At 39.1% G+C, this 16,062-nt stretch overlaps 1 protein-coding gene and 1 long non-coding RNA gene across 2 annotated transcripts in view; one reads left to right on the top strand and one right to left on the bottom strand.

Moving 5' to 3' along the window:
- The first annotated feature begins 455 nt into the window (after positions 1-455).
- URGCP (upregulator of cell proliferation) overlaps positions 456-16,062 on the top strand; it is a 69,082-nt gene continuing 53,475 nt past the window's right edge. Inside the window, exons 1-2 of the mRNA XM_060107712.1 lie at positions 456-543; positions 11,417-11,540. The gene's annotated coding sequence lies outside the window, so the exon portion shown is untranslated. The remainder of the gene's footprint in view (positions 544-11,416; positions 11,541-16,062) is intronic.
- LOC132495773 (uncharacterized) overlaps positions 3,137-16,062 on the bottom strand; it is a 33,128-nt gene continuing 20,202 nt past the window's right edge. The window contains exons 2-3 of the long non-coding RNA XR_009533334.1: positions 6,482-6,570; positions 3,137-3,917 (exon numbers count right to left, since the gene is read on the bottom strand). This is a non-coding gene — a long non-coding RNA (uncharacterized LOC132495773). The remainder of the gene's footprint in view (positions 3,918-6,481; positions 6,571-16,062) is intronic.

Here is a 16,062-nt window from a genome sequence, read left to right as displayed (position 1 = left end):
GCGCCACCCCCGCTCGCGAATCGACGCTTCGGACTAGCAAGGAGCCTGAGGGCGGGAAGACTCCTTACCTTCTGGATCCAATTCAGCGCCATCCTGCCCCCGCTGCTGGGGACAGGGGCGTCCGGCCCGGGGCTGCCAGAGGCGGCCCCCGGCCGGCTTGGCCGCCGCGCTGGGCTGCAAGCTGGGAACGGCCGCCTGCGCGTGCGCGCCGCGGGGCACTATGGGGCGGCGTTCTGCCTGTGGTGCGTCCCGGCGCGTCCCGGCGCGTCCCGGCGCCGTTGAGTGGAGCAGGCCCTGGCGACCCGGAGCGGCCGCGCCGCCGGTTGCCTCTCCTCTGGTCTCTGCCGCCCCGCGACCCTACCTCCCGGGTCAGTGAGGGTCTAGGGAGGCTGGCGGAGAGAGGGGCGGTCGTTGGTTTAACAGGGACCCGCCGAACACCCAGGAGGTACCGCGGCCGTGCCCTCTGACCCACCCCCGCGCCGTGTTCCATCCCAGGCTGTCACATACTCCTGAAAGTAGTGGTTCTGCTTTGAACTTAATTCTGTAAGTATTCATCCCCTTTCATGTGTTATTTGTCAAATATGCTACAGCTCTTTCCATAGAAATACACGTAGTAGAGCTTTATATGCAGTGGACCTGAAGATGTGCATTTTCAGTAATGCTTTAGTTGATTTTGATGCACTGCCAAGGGTGAGAACCACGGCCTTAAACTGTACATATCCAAACTTAACTGTCTTCTTCCCCCTTTTCCCAAGACCTGACAGGCATCTAGGTCAGAGTTTTTGGGCTAGGAGCTATTAGTGTGTCAAAGTCAGTTTAATGGGTTGCAACCAATATATATATATTTTAATGAAATAAAACAGAATGCAAAATCTCAGTGCATTTCGCATAATAAAGGTGAGAATTGTGAAAGTTCTGTTGTGTGTGTTTGTGTGTGTGTGTGTAGATGATAATATTTATCCTCCAAATTTGGGCACTTTTGAGAGTGAAAGGGGGTGCAACTCTAGGACCAAAGGTGTAATCTGAGGCTGTCTCCGACCAACCAGGACGTATGGTCATCTGCATGTGAGTACGCAGAATATAAAATATATCTCAGACATTTCCATGGTCCCCGGCCATGTCTTTGTCCAGAAGTCTTCAAGGACGCCCCGTGGCCTGCATGGATTGCATCCCATGCCATGGAAGGCCCTTCAGAATCCAGTGTCATCCAGTCTGGCTTACTATCAGGGGTTTACATCACTGCTCCGTTGACATTCCTTTACTCCTGGTTGCCCTCTAGAAAACTTCTCTCTCTTTTTCCCCTAAAGCACAGCCATCACTCACCTTGTAAAGCCAGTTCAAGCCATCGCCCTCTGAATGGCCCTGGTTGGGCACCACCTCTCCTTGGTGTAGCATGGCAACACAAATTCCTGTTAGTCCATGAGTCATCCATCCCCACATTGTTTACATGGCTCTCCCCTCATAGAACAAATGATCCTCAATTTTTATGAATGTTTATACGTTTGTGTGAGACTATAAATTTCAGTGACAGTGATGGTTATCCCTGGATGGTGAGTTTACTACATTAGTTTACTAATGTTAATTTCTAAAATTTCCAGAGAATTTGCATCACTTGTATAATCTAGAAAAAAGAAAAGAAACAGAACTGTATTGAATAGCAAATGAAAAATTCCATTTCTACTTCCTTTTGGTAGTCTAGAACATAGTCTTCTAAACTTTTTACATAGATTTTTATAGTTTTTTTTATGTTGAAGTAATTTTAGATGCACTGAAGTTTTGCAAATATAATAAAAGATATGAAAGTTGACAAATTGGACTTCATAAAAATGTAAAACTTGTGCTTCAAACAGCACCATCAAGAAAGCAAAAAGAATGAGAGAAAATACTTGCAAATCATATATTTGATAAGGATTCAGTATCCAGAATATATAAACTCTTACAAGTCAATAAAAAAGATAAACTCATTAAAAACTAGGCAAAGGATTTGAGTAGAAATTTCTTCAAAGAAGATATAGAAATGGCCAATAAGCACATAAAACAAAAAAAGCTCAACATCCTTAGTCATTACAAAAATGCAAATCAAGGCCACAATTAGATACTACTTCATACTCTCTTGGCTATGATCAAAAAGACAGATGGTAACAAGTGTTGGTGAGGATGTGGAGAAGTTGAAACCCTCACACTTCACTGGTGGGAATATAAAATGGTGCAGCTACTTTGGAAAATAGTTTGGCAGTTCCTTAAAAAGGTAAACATACAATTATATGACCTGGCAATTCCATTCTTAGGTATATACCCAAGGGAAATTAAAACATGTCCACACAGAAACTTGTATGCAAATATTTACAGCAGCATTTTTTATGCTAGCTAAAAGGTCAAAATAACCCAAATGTTGAATGGATAAGCCAGATGTCATACAGCCACACAGTGGAATAATTTTGGCAATAAAAAGGAATGAAGTACTGATAATATGCATCATGAATATATTTGATTTCTGGGGTTGCCATATCAAAGTACCAGAAACTGGGAGGCTTAACAGGAATTTATTGTCTCATAGTTTTGGAGGCTGGAAGTCTGAAATCAAGGTATTGGCAGGGTTGGTTTCTTCTGAGGGGTGTGAAAGAAAATCTTTTCCATGCCTATCCTCTAGCTTCTGGTAGCCTCAGGCATTCTGTGGCTTGCAGATGGTGTTCTTCCTGTGTCTTGACCTCATCTTCCCTCTAAGTGTATCTATCTCTGTCCAAATTTCCCCTCTTTACGAGGACTCAATCATTGGATTAGGGCCCACCACAGCTAATGACCTCATCTTTACTTGACATCTGCAGAGATCCAAATTTCAAATAAAGGCACATTCACAGGTACTGGGAACTTCAACATCTTTTGGGGGTACACAATTCAACACATAACAATGGATGAACCTCGAAAACATTATGCTGAAAGAAAGAAGTCGGTTACAAAAAGCTTCCATTTCCATATGATTCCATTTATATGAAAGGTCCAGGATAGGCAACTCTAGAGACAAAGTGTATTAGTAGTTGCCTAGGGCTGAGGGAGAGCAGGATTGCTAGTGGGTAAATTATACGTCTGTAAAGTTGTTTGAAATATAACAATACTCAGAGTTCTTGTATACCCTTCATCCAGCTTTTAATGTTAGTATATTACATAACTGTAATATAATTATTTGAGAAAATTAACATCTATACAATACTCTTTACTAATTTACAGTCTCCATTTAAATTTCATTAGTTATCTAAACATGGATACCAAGGGGGAAAGGGGGGTGGGATGAATTGGGAGATTGGGGTCAATATACACTATTGATACTAAGTATAAAATAGATAAATAATGAGAACCTATTGTATAGCACAGGGAACTCTACTCAGTGCTCTGTAGTGACCTAAATGGGAAGGAAATCCAAAAAAGAGGGGATACATGTATACATATAGCTGATTCACTTTGCTATACAGTAGAAACTAACAACATTGTAAGGCAACTATACTCCAATAAAAATTTAAAAAAATAAACAAAATAGTTCAATAAAAGATGGTTCTTAAAAAAAATTTATCCAAGCAATGTCTTTTTTTCTGGTTCAGGATCCGATTTAGGATCCCATGTTGCGTAGGTTTATCCTGTTGCCTTAGCCTCCTGGAATCTTAGACAATTTTTAGTCTTTCTTTGTCTTTGATGATCTTGACACTTGAAGAGTATGGGAAAATTATTTTGTAAGATGTCCCACAATTGGGGTTTTCTGATTGATGAGAAATCAATCAATTTGGGTTTTCTGATTGACGCATTTTTGGCAAGACGATTACAGAAGTGATGTGCCCTTCTTGGTGCATCATATTAGAGGTACGTGAATTGGTAAGTCATTACTGGTTAAGTCTGATCATTCTGTTGTTATTCATCAGATTTCTCCACTGTAAAGTTAAAAAATTTTCTTTTTAAATTAATAAGTAGCTTGTGGGGAGAAACTTTAAGACTTTGCATTTACCTTATTTTTTAAATCAGAATTTCATCCAGTAATTGTAGATTTCATTCTTGCTCACAGCAAGTATTACTGTGGTATTTACCAAATGGTGATTTTCTATTTCCTGTTTTCTTTCTACCTTTGTTAAATGGAATTCTACTCTAAGGAAGAGCTGTCCTTTCCCCTCCATTTATTTACAGACAGTCCCTGACTTACAGTGGTTTGACTTATAATTTTTTGATTTTACGACAGTGTGAAAGCAATAGAAGTTGAGTAGAAACTGTACATCGAATTTTGAATTTTGATCTTTTCCTGAGCTAGTGATATGTAGTATGATACTGTCTTGTGATGCTGGGCAGTGGCAGTGAACCAGTCAGTCACACAGTTAGGGAGGTAAACAACCAATACACTTAGAACCATTCCGTACCCTTACAACCATTCTAGATTTTTACTTTCAGCATAGTATTCAATAAAATACATGAGATATTCAGTAGTTTATTATAATATAGGTTTTGTGTTAGATGACTTTGTCCAACTTTAGGCTAACGTAAGTGTTCTGAGCACATTTAAGATAGGCTTGGCTAAGCTATGATGTTCCATAAGTTAGGTGTATTAAATGCATTTTCAACTTATGGGTTTATCAGGACATAACCCCATCATATTTTGAAGATCTGTATTCATTCAATTATTTTGTTTATAACAGTATGGACTCATGGATGTTTATTCTATCAGTATTAATCCATTAGTGTCATTTATTATGCTGCTCAAATTGTCCCAAATTTGGCCGTTGAAAGCTTGTAGAGAGCCTCTAAGATGGCCTCCAACAATACCTACCTCCTAGTATTCAGGCCCTTTTTAAATCTTCTCTCCTTGAGTGTGGGCTGGATATAGTGACGTTTCTAATGAATCGAAAAGGTGATGGGATGTCACTGCTGAGATTAGGGTTAAGTAAAAGACTGGCTTCTCTCTTGAGCAGACACTCTTGCTTTCTCATTCTCTTGTTGCCTTGCTCCTTCACTTCCTCACTGTGATGGAAACCAGCTGCCATATTGGGAGCTGCCCTGTGGAGAGGCCCCTGTGCCAAGGAACTGAGAGAGGCCTCATAGCAATAGCTAGTGAAAAACAGGCGCTCAGCCCAACACCCCACAAGAAACTGAATCCTGCCAACACCATAGTAATGAGCTTGGAAATTCATCCTTCCTTATTTAAGCCTTGGGATGATCCTGGCTGACAGCTTGACTGCAACCCCTGAAAAACCTTGAGCCAAGGGAATCTGTATTAGTTTGCTAGGACTGTCATATGTACCACAGTCTGGGTGCCTTAAACAGCAGAAACTTATTTTCTCACAGATCTGGAGGTCAGAAGTCCAAGATCAAGGTTCTGGCTGACTTGGTTTCCAGTGAGGGCTCTCTTCCTGGTCCTTCTCACTATATATTTACATGGTCTTTCCTTGGTGCATCTACGTAGGGAGTGGGGCTGCATGGGGAGAACACTAGTTCTCTGGTGTGCCTTATAAGGACACTAGCCCTATTGGATCAAAGCCCAACGTTATGACCTCATTTAACCTTAATTACTTCCTTAGAGGCCCCATCTCCAAATACAGCCACACTCAGGGGTAGGGCTTCAAAATAATGAATTTGGGGGGGAAATAAGGACCAGGAAAGAGGCAACTTAGCAAGACAGAAAACTTACAGACAATAACTGCTTTACTGCAGCCAAACACCATGGAACAAAATAGGCTGTAATCCCCCTCAGCAAAGATTAAGTGGGGAACCTAGACTTCCATGATTGTTTTGCTGGGATGATTTCAGAAAAGACCAAGAGAAGCTGGGATTGTCATGGCCACCCAATGATAATGAGACCTTTCATCCTTCATAGTGTTCATGAAAGTCATGAACATGACATAGTGTTCATGAAAGTCATGAACATGTAGGGAGCAGTTACAAGGCACTCTCCCCTCTTCCCCCCACCCCTCATGCCTCGTATTAGGGTTCTCCTGAGAAACTAGAGGGAGGTGGGAAGAAGAGATGAACCAGGAACGCTAAGGGCAAGAGAAGATTGATATCAGCTCAAGCATTTGCGCTTGAGCTTTTGTTCTGTTCAGGCTCTCAATAGATTGGATGATACCCACCCACTTTGGGGAGGACCATCAGCTTTACTCAGTCCACCAATTCAAATGCTAACCTCTTCTGGAAACACTCTCACAGCACATCCAGAAATAATCTTTTTTTTTTTTTTTTTTTTTTTCTTTTTGCGTTACGTGGGCCTCTCACTGTTGTGGCCTCTCCCGTTGCAGAGCACAGGCTCCGGACGCGCAGGCTCAGTGGCCATGGCTCACAGGCCCAGCCGCTCCGCGGCATGTGGGATCTTCCCAGACTGGGACACGAACCCGCGTCCCCTGCATCAGCAGGCGGACTCTCAACCACTGCGCCACCAGGGAAGCCCAGAAATAATCTTTATGATCAAGGCATCCTATAGCCCAGTCAAACTGACATATAAAATTAATCATCATACCCTCCCAGCCAGGGTGATGGAATTTCACCCCCACTTGGTAGAATTGAGGTGGGGTCTTCCTTTCTGTGCTGATGTGATGTCAGAGGAGCCTGTAAAACAGAAGGTTTAAATAGGATCTGAGTCTCAATTCAGTAATCAAAATGTCCAGGGTACAACTGAAAATCACTCATTATACCAAGAACCAAGACTATCTTAACTTGAGAAAGACAAGATAATCATCAGACACCAAACCAGAAATGACACAGAGATGGGCATTTTCTTGCAAAGGTTTTAAAGCAGGCATGATAAAAATACTTTAATTAAAAAAATCTGAAAATGATTGAAACAAAAAACTAGAAAGTCTCAGCAAAGAAATACAAAATATAAAGAGGAACCAAATGGAAAATTTTAAACTGAATATTACAATAAAGGAAATAGTAAACTCACTAGATGGATTCAGTAGCAGAGTGGAAATGATAGGGAAAGGATTGGTGAAAGTAAAGATAAAACAATAGAAATTAACCAGCAGAGAAAAATAGATTGGAAAAAAAAAGTGAATAGAGCCTCAGGGACCTGTGGTAGTATAACAAATGATCTAATATTTATCTCATCTGCATCCCAGAGGGAGAGGAGAAGGAGGGTGAGGTTGAATACATATTTGAATAAATAATGACTGAAAAAAAATTTGGCAAAAGACATAAAGCTACAGATTCAAGAAGCTGAGCTAACCCAAAATAGGATGCACCCCCCAAAATATCATGCCAAGATACATCATAGTCAAAATTCTGAAAACTAAAGATGAAAAATCTTGAAAGCAGAAAGAAAAAAATAATACTTTACCTATAAGTAAAAAACAATTTGAATTACAGCAAGTTTCTTATCAGAAACCAAAGAGGCCAGAAGGAAGGGGCATCACATTTCCAAGTGCTGAAAACAACTATAACTAAGAATTTTATATGCAGTGAAAATATTCTTCAGGAATAAAGTGTATAGATATCAAGACATTCTCAGATGAAGGAAAACTAGAAGGGTTTGTCACCAGTAGATCCACCCTATTTTTTTAAAAAAAAGGGCTGAAGGAGGTTCTTGAACTGGAAAGGAAATGATAAAAGAAGAATTCCTGAAACATCAGGAAAGGAGATAGAACAATAGAAAGAGTAAAAATATTAGTTAATACAATGGAATTTTTTCTCTTAAGTTTTCTAAATTATATTTGGTGAGTGAAGCAAAAATTGTAACATTGTCTGTGGATTTCAAAGCATGTAGGGGAAACATTTAAGACAATTGTATTATAAATGACAGAGGGTAAAGGAACTGAAAGGATTGAAAGGTTTTTACACTTGACTCAAACTGGTGAAATCTTGACACCAGAGGACTATGAAAAGTTATGTGTGCATAATATAATACAACAACTAAATGTCTATACAAAGAGATACATTCAAAAGCACTATTGATAAAGCAAAATGGAATTCTAAAAGAAAAAAAAAAAAAGGTACAAGTAACCCAAAGGAAGGCAGAAGAAGAAAACATAACAAAACAAAATGAAACAAAAAACCCTGCTGAAGTCCTAGCATATCAATAATTATATTACATGTAAATGTCTGAATATACCAACTAAAAGAGAAGAACAGAGTAGATAAAAAACAAGACCCTACTATATGCTCCCCACAAGAAACTCAGTTCAAAATTAATGGTATATGTAGGTTGAAAGTAAAAAAATGGCAAAAGATATGCAATGCAAACAATCAGAAAAAAGCTGTAGTGGCTACATTAATGTCAGATAAAGTAGACTCTAGAGCAAAGAAAATCACTGGGGTCAGAGAGGGGCATTTCATAATACTGAAAGGGTCAGTCTATCAAGAAGACATGGCAATCCTAAATTTGTATGTACCAAACAGAGCTGCAAAATACTTAAAGCAAAAACGGACAGAACTGAGAGGAGAAATTGACAAACCCATGATTATAGTTGGAGACTTCATTGCCCCTCTTTCAATAATTGACTGAACTACATGGAAAATCAGCAAGGTTATATAATAACTCAACAGTACCATAAATTAACATGATGCAGCACGCACACACACACACCACTTCACCCAACAACGGCAGAATACACATTCTTTTCAAGTTCCCGTGGATAGTTTACCAAGATAGACCACTTACCATGATAGGGCCATAAAACAATCTTCAACATATTTAAAATAATTGAAATCATACTGTGTGTGTTCTCACCACAAATGAACCAAGCTAAAAATCAGTAACAGAAAGATAACAGGAAAATCTCCAAACAGTTGGAAACAAGTTGCTAAATAATCTTTGAGTCAAAGAGGAAGTCTCAAGGGAAATAAAAACAATACATTGAACTAAATGAAAATGAAATTAAAACATACCAAGATGAGTGGGCTATAACTAAAGTAGTGCTAGAGAAAAATTTATAGCACCAAATTCTTACATTAGAAAAAAGGGAAAGTCTCAAGAAAATCATGTAAGCTCTCACTTTAGGATCCCATAAAAAGAAGAGCAGGGTAAACCCAGAGGTGCAAGTTGAAAGTAGAAAAACAATAGAGAAAGTAAGCAAAAGATGGTTCTTTGAAAAGATCAATAATATTGCCAAATGATGCAAATTAGCAATATCAGAAATGAAGTGGGATACCACTACAAATCTTGTAGATTTCAAAGGAGTAATAAGGAAATATAAATAATTTTACATACCTAAATTTGACAACTAAAGTGAAATGGACTAATTCCTCAAAAATCATTCAATATGGAAGACAAATTTTTATAGTTCTATAAATATTAAAGAAATTGAGTTTTTAATTTAAAACCTCCCAAGAAGGGACTTCCCTGGAGGTCCAGTGGTTAAGACTCCATGCTTCCAATGCAAGGGGCATGTATTCAATCCCTGGTCAGGGAACCAAGACCCCACATGTCATGCAGTGTGGCCAAATAAATAAATAAATAAAATAGAAATAAAACATAAAAACTCCAAAGAAAGAATCAGATGTTTTCAGCAGAGAATTCTACCAAACATTAAAAGAAGAAGCAATTCTATACATTATCTACCAGAAAGCAGAAAAGGAGAAATTCCCCAACTCGTTTTGTGAGGCCAGTGTTATCCTGATACCAAAACCATACAAAGACCATTCAAGAAAGGAAAACTGCAGATTAATATCTCTCATGAATACAGATGCAAAAAATCCTCAATGAAACATTAATAAGTGGAATTCAGCAATATATAAAAAGAGCTTTGGGATTCTGGGAAGACAGAGTAGGAAGTGCCAGGAACCTTGTCTTCTTTCCTGGACAATTATACTGGGAGAATCTGCTTGATATAGCTATGTTGGAACTGTGGAGTCTATTCAGACTTGCAACTTCAAGGAGAAGGCTTGAATGGGAAATTGCAGTTAATTTTGGTCAATTTCAGCAATTGCTACCCATCCCCCACCCTCAGCTCTGAGACAGTCAGTTGTGCATTTGTACCAGGAGCAGCTTACATGCAGCTTGCTGACCCAAGGTGGGCAATAAGGACCCTGTCCTCCAAATATCAGGGACCTGTTTTCTGATTGTTGATTGCTGCTTCTGATAATGGAAGTACAGACATAGAAGTGGGCAGTCATTGCTGCACCACCCCTCCCATTGTTGCAAGCCCCAAGCCCTACAGCTGAAACAACTTCTAGGAGATTTAAAGAGCTGGCACCTTTCTCTCCATCTTTATTATCTTTTTTCCTTATTTTGGGAGCCAGACATTTAAGGACTAGGACATTCAAAAGCAACCCATGTACAGATCACCATACATGTCTAAGGAAAAACACAGACTCAGACCTGATAAGACCTTAAGTTTATACCTCAGGCTGATCCCTGGGAAAGAGAACATAAAACAATAAAAATACTAATAAAGTAAACAAAAATGAAAGGAAACCCTTGAGAAATGGAACAATCTGATTTTCAGACTTACTACATTGTTAGATTCAAATATTAAATTTTCAGGGAAAAAAATTATAGGATGTGCAAAGAAACAGGAAAAATTTTTTTCCATGCAAAGAAAAAAAAAATCAACAGAAACTGGTGAGAAAGGCCATATGGCAGACCCAATAGACAAAGAATTAAAAAAAAAACCTGTCTTAAAGATGCTCAAAAAACTAAAGGAAGACACAGAGAAAGTCAAGATAATTATGTATGAACAAAATGGAACTATGAATAAAGAGAAAATATAAGACCACACCAAAAAGAGATTCTGGAGCTGAAAAGTACAATAACTTGAATGAAAAACTCACTAGATCCCAGTCAAAAGCAGATTTGAGTAGGAGAAGAAAGAATCAGTGAAGAAGAAGATAAAACAATTGAAATTGTCAAGTCTGCAGAACAGGAAGAATAAAGATTGAAGGAAAGTGAACAAAGCCCAAGGAACCTGTGGAACATCTTCAAGAGTATCAACATGCATTGTGGGAGTCCCAGAAGAAGAGAGAGACAGACAGGAGCAAAGGGATTATTTGAAGAAATAATGCCTAAGAACTTCCCAAATTTGAAGAAAGACATGAACATAAACACTCAAAACCTTAATGAACTCCTAATAAGATGAATTCAAAGAAGGTCACACTGAAGACACAGAAACTGTTGAAAGCAAAAGAAAATCTTGAAAGCAGCAAGAGAGAAGTGATTCATCACATAAAAGTGATCTTCAGTAAGATTATCAGCAGATTTCTCACTTGGAACTTTGGAGGCCAGAGGTCAGTGGGCTGGTATATTCAAAGTGCCAAAAGAAAAACACTGAAAAGTGTCAATCAAGAATCCTAAATCTGCCCCAAACTGTCCTTAGAAGGGAGGGAGAAATTAAACCAAAAGCTAGCACCAGGAATAAATAATAAAGATTAGAACAGAGATGATGAATGAAATATAAATTAGAAAAATGACAGAGAAAATGAATGAAAACAAAACTTTTTGTTTTTTTTTTTAAAAAAGGAGGCTTCTGGGAAGATGGTGGAGCCAGAAACACCAGGAATCTGTCTACCCAGCTAGGCAAAAATTGCACCAGCAGAATCATCTGATGTAACTGTTTTGGAGCTCTGGAGTCTGTTGAACACAGGTAACTTTTATGGGAACCCTTGGATGGTAAATTTCTGTCAATAATCAACATTTGGCACAGTAGCAGCTACCAATTCCCAACACACAATCTGTGTGACTGTGTTCCTGGAGCAACTTGCACCCAGCTTGTGAGAGTCAGGGTGGGCAACAAGTACCCTTTCTTTCAAATGTCAGGGATCTGTTATATGATTGTTGATTGCTGCTTCTGATCACAGAGGTGCAGACAAATAGAGCTAGAGGGGAGCCATTGTTGTTGCACCTCCTCCCATTATTGCAAGCCCCTACCCCATCTGGCTCAAGTGTCTTTCAAGATATTTAAAGGCCAGCACTCTTCACCCCCCACTTCATTTTTTGCTTTTCCTCTTTTGGGAGACAGACATTAAAGACTAGACTATTAAAAAACAACTGCATATATGGATAAAATTAGAAAGTGATTATGCATGCCTAAGAAGAGTCTCAGGAAATACATAAGCCCTTAACTTTACACCTTAGGCTGATTCTCAGGACAGAGACAGCCTATGGCAATCAAAAACAACAACAACAGCAAACCCTGGGGAAGGGGGAAGAATCTGATTTCCAGAGCTACCACATTATTAGATTCAAATGTCCAGTATTCAACAAAAACATTAGAAGACATACAAAAAAACAGGAAAGTGTGGCCCATTCAAAGGAAAAAATATATCAACAAAATCTGTCCCTGAAAAGAGTTAATGGAAGGAGAGGAGGCAAGATGGTAGAGTAAAAGGATGTGAGCTTACCCCTTCTTATGGAAACACCAGAATCACAACTAACTGCTGAAAAACCACTGACCAAAAAAAAAAAAAAAAATGCTGGAACCTACCAAAAAAGATACCCTAAATCCAAAGTCAAAGAAGAAGCCACAAAGAGATGGTAAGACAGGTGCAATCACCATAAAATCAAATCCCATACACACTGGGTGGGCAACCCACAAAATGGAAAATAGTTATACCACAGCAGTTCTCCTACAGGAGTGAAAGTTGAGAGCGTCATGTCAGGCTCCTCAGCTTGGGGGCCTGGGAATGGGAGGAAGAGCCCCCAGAGAGTCTGGCTTTGAAAGCCACTGGGGTTTGACCACAGGACTCTCACAGGACTGGGGGAAAGAGAAACTCCATTCTTGGAGGGTGCACACAGGGTCTCATGTGCACCAGGACCCAGGGAAAAAAGCAGTGACCTCATAAGAGACTGGGCCAGACTTAGCTGCTATTGTTGGAGGGTACCCTGCAGAGGTAGGAGGCAACTGTGACTCACTGTGGGGAAAGGGACACTGGTGGCAGTGGCTCTGGCGAGTGCTCATTGGCATGGGCCCTCTAGGAGGGTGCCATTTTCTCACCAAGACCTGGCACCACCCAACAGCCTGAAGGCTTCAGTGCTGGGACACCTCAGGCCAAACAACCACAGGACTGAAACATAGCCCCATGCATCAGCAGACAGGCTGCTTAAAGTCCTCCTTAATAAACAGCCACCCGATAATGCACACACACTCAGACACGACCCTGCCCACCAGAGGGACCAGACACGGCTCCACCAACCAGTGGGCAGGTACCAGTCCCTCCCACCAGACAGCCTCAGGTGGCAGACAGCAGAGGCAAGAGAACTACAACCCTACAGCCTGTGGAACAGAAACTGCAATCACAGATAGTTAGAAAAAATGAAATGGCAGAGGAATATGTCCCAGATAAAGGAACAAGATAAAACCCCAGAAGAACAACTAAGTGAAGTGGAGATAGGCAACTTACCTGAAAAAAATTCAGAGTAATGATAGTAAAGATGATCCAAGATCTCAGAAAAAGAATGAAGGCACAGATCGAGAAGACAAAAGAAATGTTTAACAAAGACCTAGAAGAACTAAAGAACAAACAAACAGAGGTGAATGATACAATAACTGACATGAAAAATACACTAGAAGGAATCAGTAGCAGAATAACTGAGGCAGAAGAACGGATAAGTGACATGGAAGGCAGCATGGTGGAAATCATTGCCGCAGAACAGAATAAAGAGAAAAGAATGAAAAGAAATGAGAACAGTCTAAGAGACCTCTGGGAAAACATGAAATGCACCAACATTTGCATTATAGGGGTCCCAGAAGGAGAAGAGAGGGAGAAAGGGCCTGAGAAAATATTTGAACAGATAATAGCTGAAAACTTCCCTAACATGGGAAAGGAAACAGTCACCCAAGTCCAGGAAGTGCAGAAAGTCCCAGGCAGGATAAACCCAAGGAGGAACACACTGAGACAGATAGTAATCAAACTGACAAAAATTAAAGACAAAGAAAAAATATCAAAAGCAACAAGGGAAAAGCAACAAACAATATACAAGGAGCTCCCATAAGGTTGTCAGGTGATTTCTCAGCAGAAACTCTGCAGGCCGGAAGGGAGTGGCACAATATACTTAAAGTGATGAAAGGGAAGAGCCTACAACCAAGAATACTCTACCCAGCAGGGCTGTCATTCAGATTCAACATAGAAATCAAAAGCTTTACAGGCAAGCAAAAGCTAAGAGAATTCAGCACCACCATCCAGCTTTGCAACAAGTGCTAAAGGAACTTCTCTAGGTGGAAAAGAAAAGACGACAACTAGAAACAAGAAAATTATGAATGAAAAGCTCACTGGTAAAGGTAAACATACAGTAAAGGTAGGAAATCATCTGCACACAAATATGATATCAAAATCAGCAATTGTGAGAAGAGGAGAGCACAAATGCAGGATATCGGAAATGCATTTGAAATTATAGACAACCTATATTGTCTTTATTGAATTCAAACAATCTATATTGTTGTTTATATACAGATGTCTATATCAAAACCTCATGGGAACAGCAAACTGAAAATCTACAATAGATACACACAAAAAAGAAAAAGCAATCCAAACACAACACTAAAGTTAGTCATCGAATCACAAGAGAAGAGAATGAAAAAGGGAAGAAAAAACACAAAAACAAATCCAAAACAATTAACAAAATGGCAATAAGAACATACATATGGATAATTACCTTAAATGTAAATGGATTAAATGCTTCAACCAAAAGACATAGACTGGCTGAATGGATACAAAACAAGACCTGTATATATGCTGTTTACAAGAGACCCACTTTAGATCAAGGGACACATACAGACTGAAAGTAAGGGGATGGAAAAATGTATTCCATGCCAATGGAAGTCAAAAGAAAGCTGGAGTAGCAATACTCATATTAGACAAAATAGGCTTTAAAATAAAGACTGTTACAAGAGACAAAAAGGACACTACATAATGATCAAGAGATCAATCCAAGAAGAAGATACAACAATTGTAGATATATATGCATCCAACATAGGAGCACCTCAATTTATAAGGCAAATACTAACAACCATAAAAGGAGAAATCAGCAGTAACACAAAAACAGTGGAGGACTCTAACACCCTATTTTCATCAATGGACAGATGATCCAGACAGAAAATCAATAAGGAAACACAGGCCTTAAATGACACATTAGACCAGATGGACTAAATTGATATTTATAGAGCATTCCATCCAAAACAGCAGAATACACGTTCTTCTCAAGTGCACATGGAATATTCTCCAGGATTGATCACATGCTGGGCCACAAAGCGAGCCTCGGTAAATTTTACTGATTATTGACCCAGGGATTTTTGCAGAAAGTAATGCCTTTAGCTGGTGATTTTTATTTTGGCTGGCCAAAAATTAATTTTGTTATTTCACTAACACTTTGTGGATTATTGCCTTCAATAGAGACACTTGACATACCTGTAAAATCTTCTAATTTTCATGAAATGTTGTTTTCAATTCACTATTCTGTAGAAGCAAAGGTGCATTCTCCAGCACCCTGAGTTTCATTTTCACTTTTTGTATCAGAATCAGTCACTATTTTTTAAAATCTTTTTATTGGTCTAATATTCACATCATCTGAATCAGAACTGTATTCTGAAAAACTATCATCTTCTGAGACACTAGTACATATGTCGCTCAGACAATCAGAGAAAGTATCTGCATAAAATTGACTGAAAAATTCTTCTTCACTCAAAATTTTGCAATGCGTCATTTTGGAAGATTTTACGTATATAATATATACAAGGTTGGAACAAAAACTTAATGGAGCAAAATGTGAATGATAACGATAATTGTAAGTTGTATAAAGAACCTTGATCAATTTAAGCTCTAACAAATTGCACAGTGATGTTAATTGTAGCACTCTCTAAGAACGTATTGATACGTCTCTGGTCAATAACGTTCGGGTAACAAAAGATGTATTAATACGTCTCCGGTCAATAATGTGTTAATAAAATTGAAATCATAACAATCATCTTTTCTGACCACAATGCTGTGAGATTAGAAATCAACTACATGAAAGAAAAAAAATGTACAGAACACAAACACGTTGGATGTTAAACAATAAGCTTCTAAGCAACCAATGGATCACGGAAGAAATCAAAGAGGAAATCATAAAATACCTAGAGACAAATGAAAATGAAATCATGACAATCCAAAACCTACGGGACACAGCAAAAG

Source organism: Mesoplodon densirostris, chromosome 9 (genome assembly GCF_025265405.1).
Source record: "Mesoplodon densirostris isolate mMesDen1 chromosome 9, mMesDen1 primary haplotype, whole genome shotgun sequence".
Classification (NCBI taxonomy): Eukaryota; Metazoa; Chordata; class Mammalia; order Artiodactyla; family Ziphiidae; genus Mesoplodon; species Mesoplodon densirostris.
Note: the sequence above shows the minus strand (reverse complement) of the source record. Positions and strands in the feature narration are given on the sequence as shown.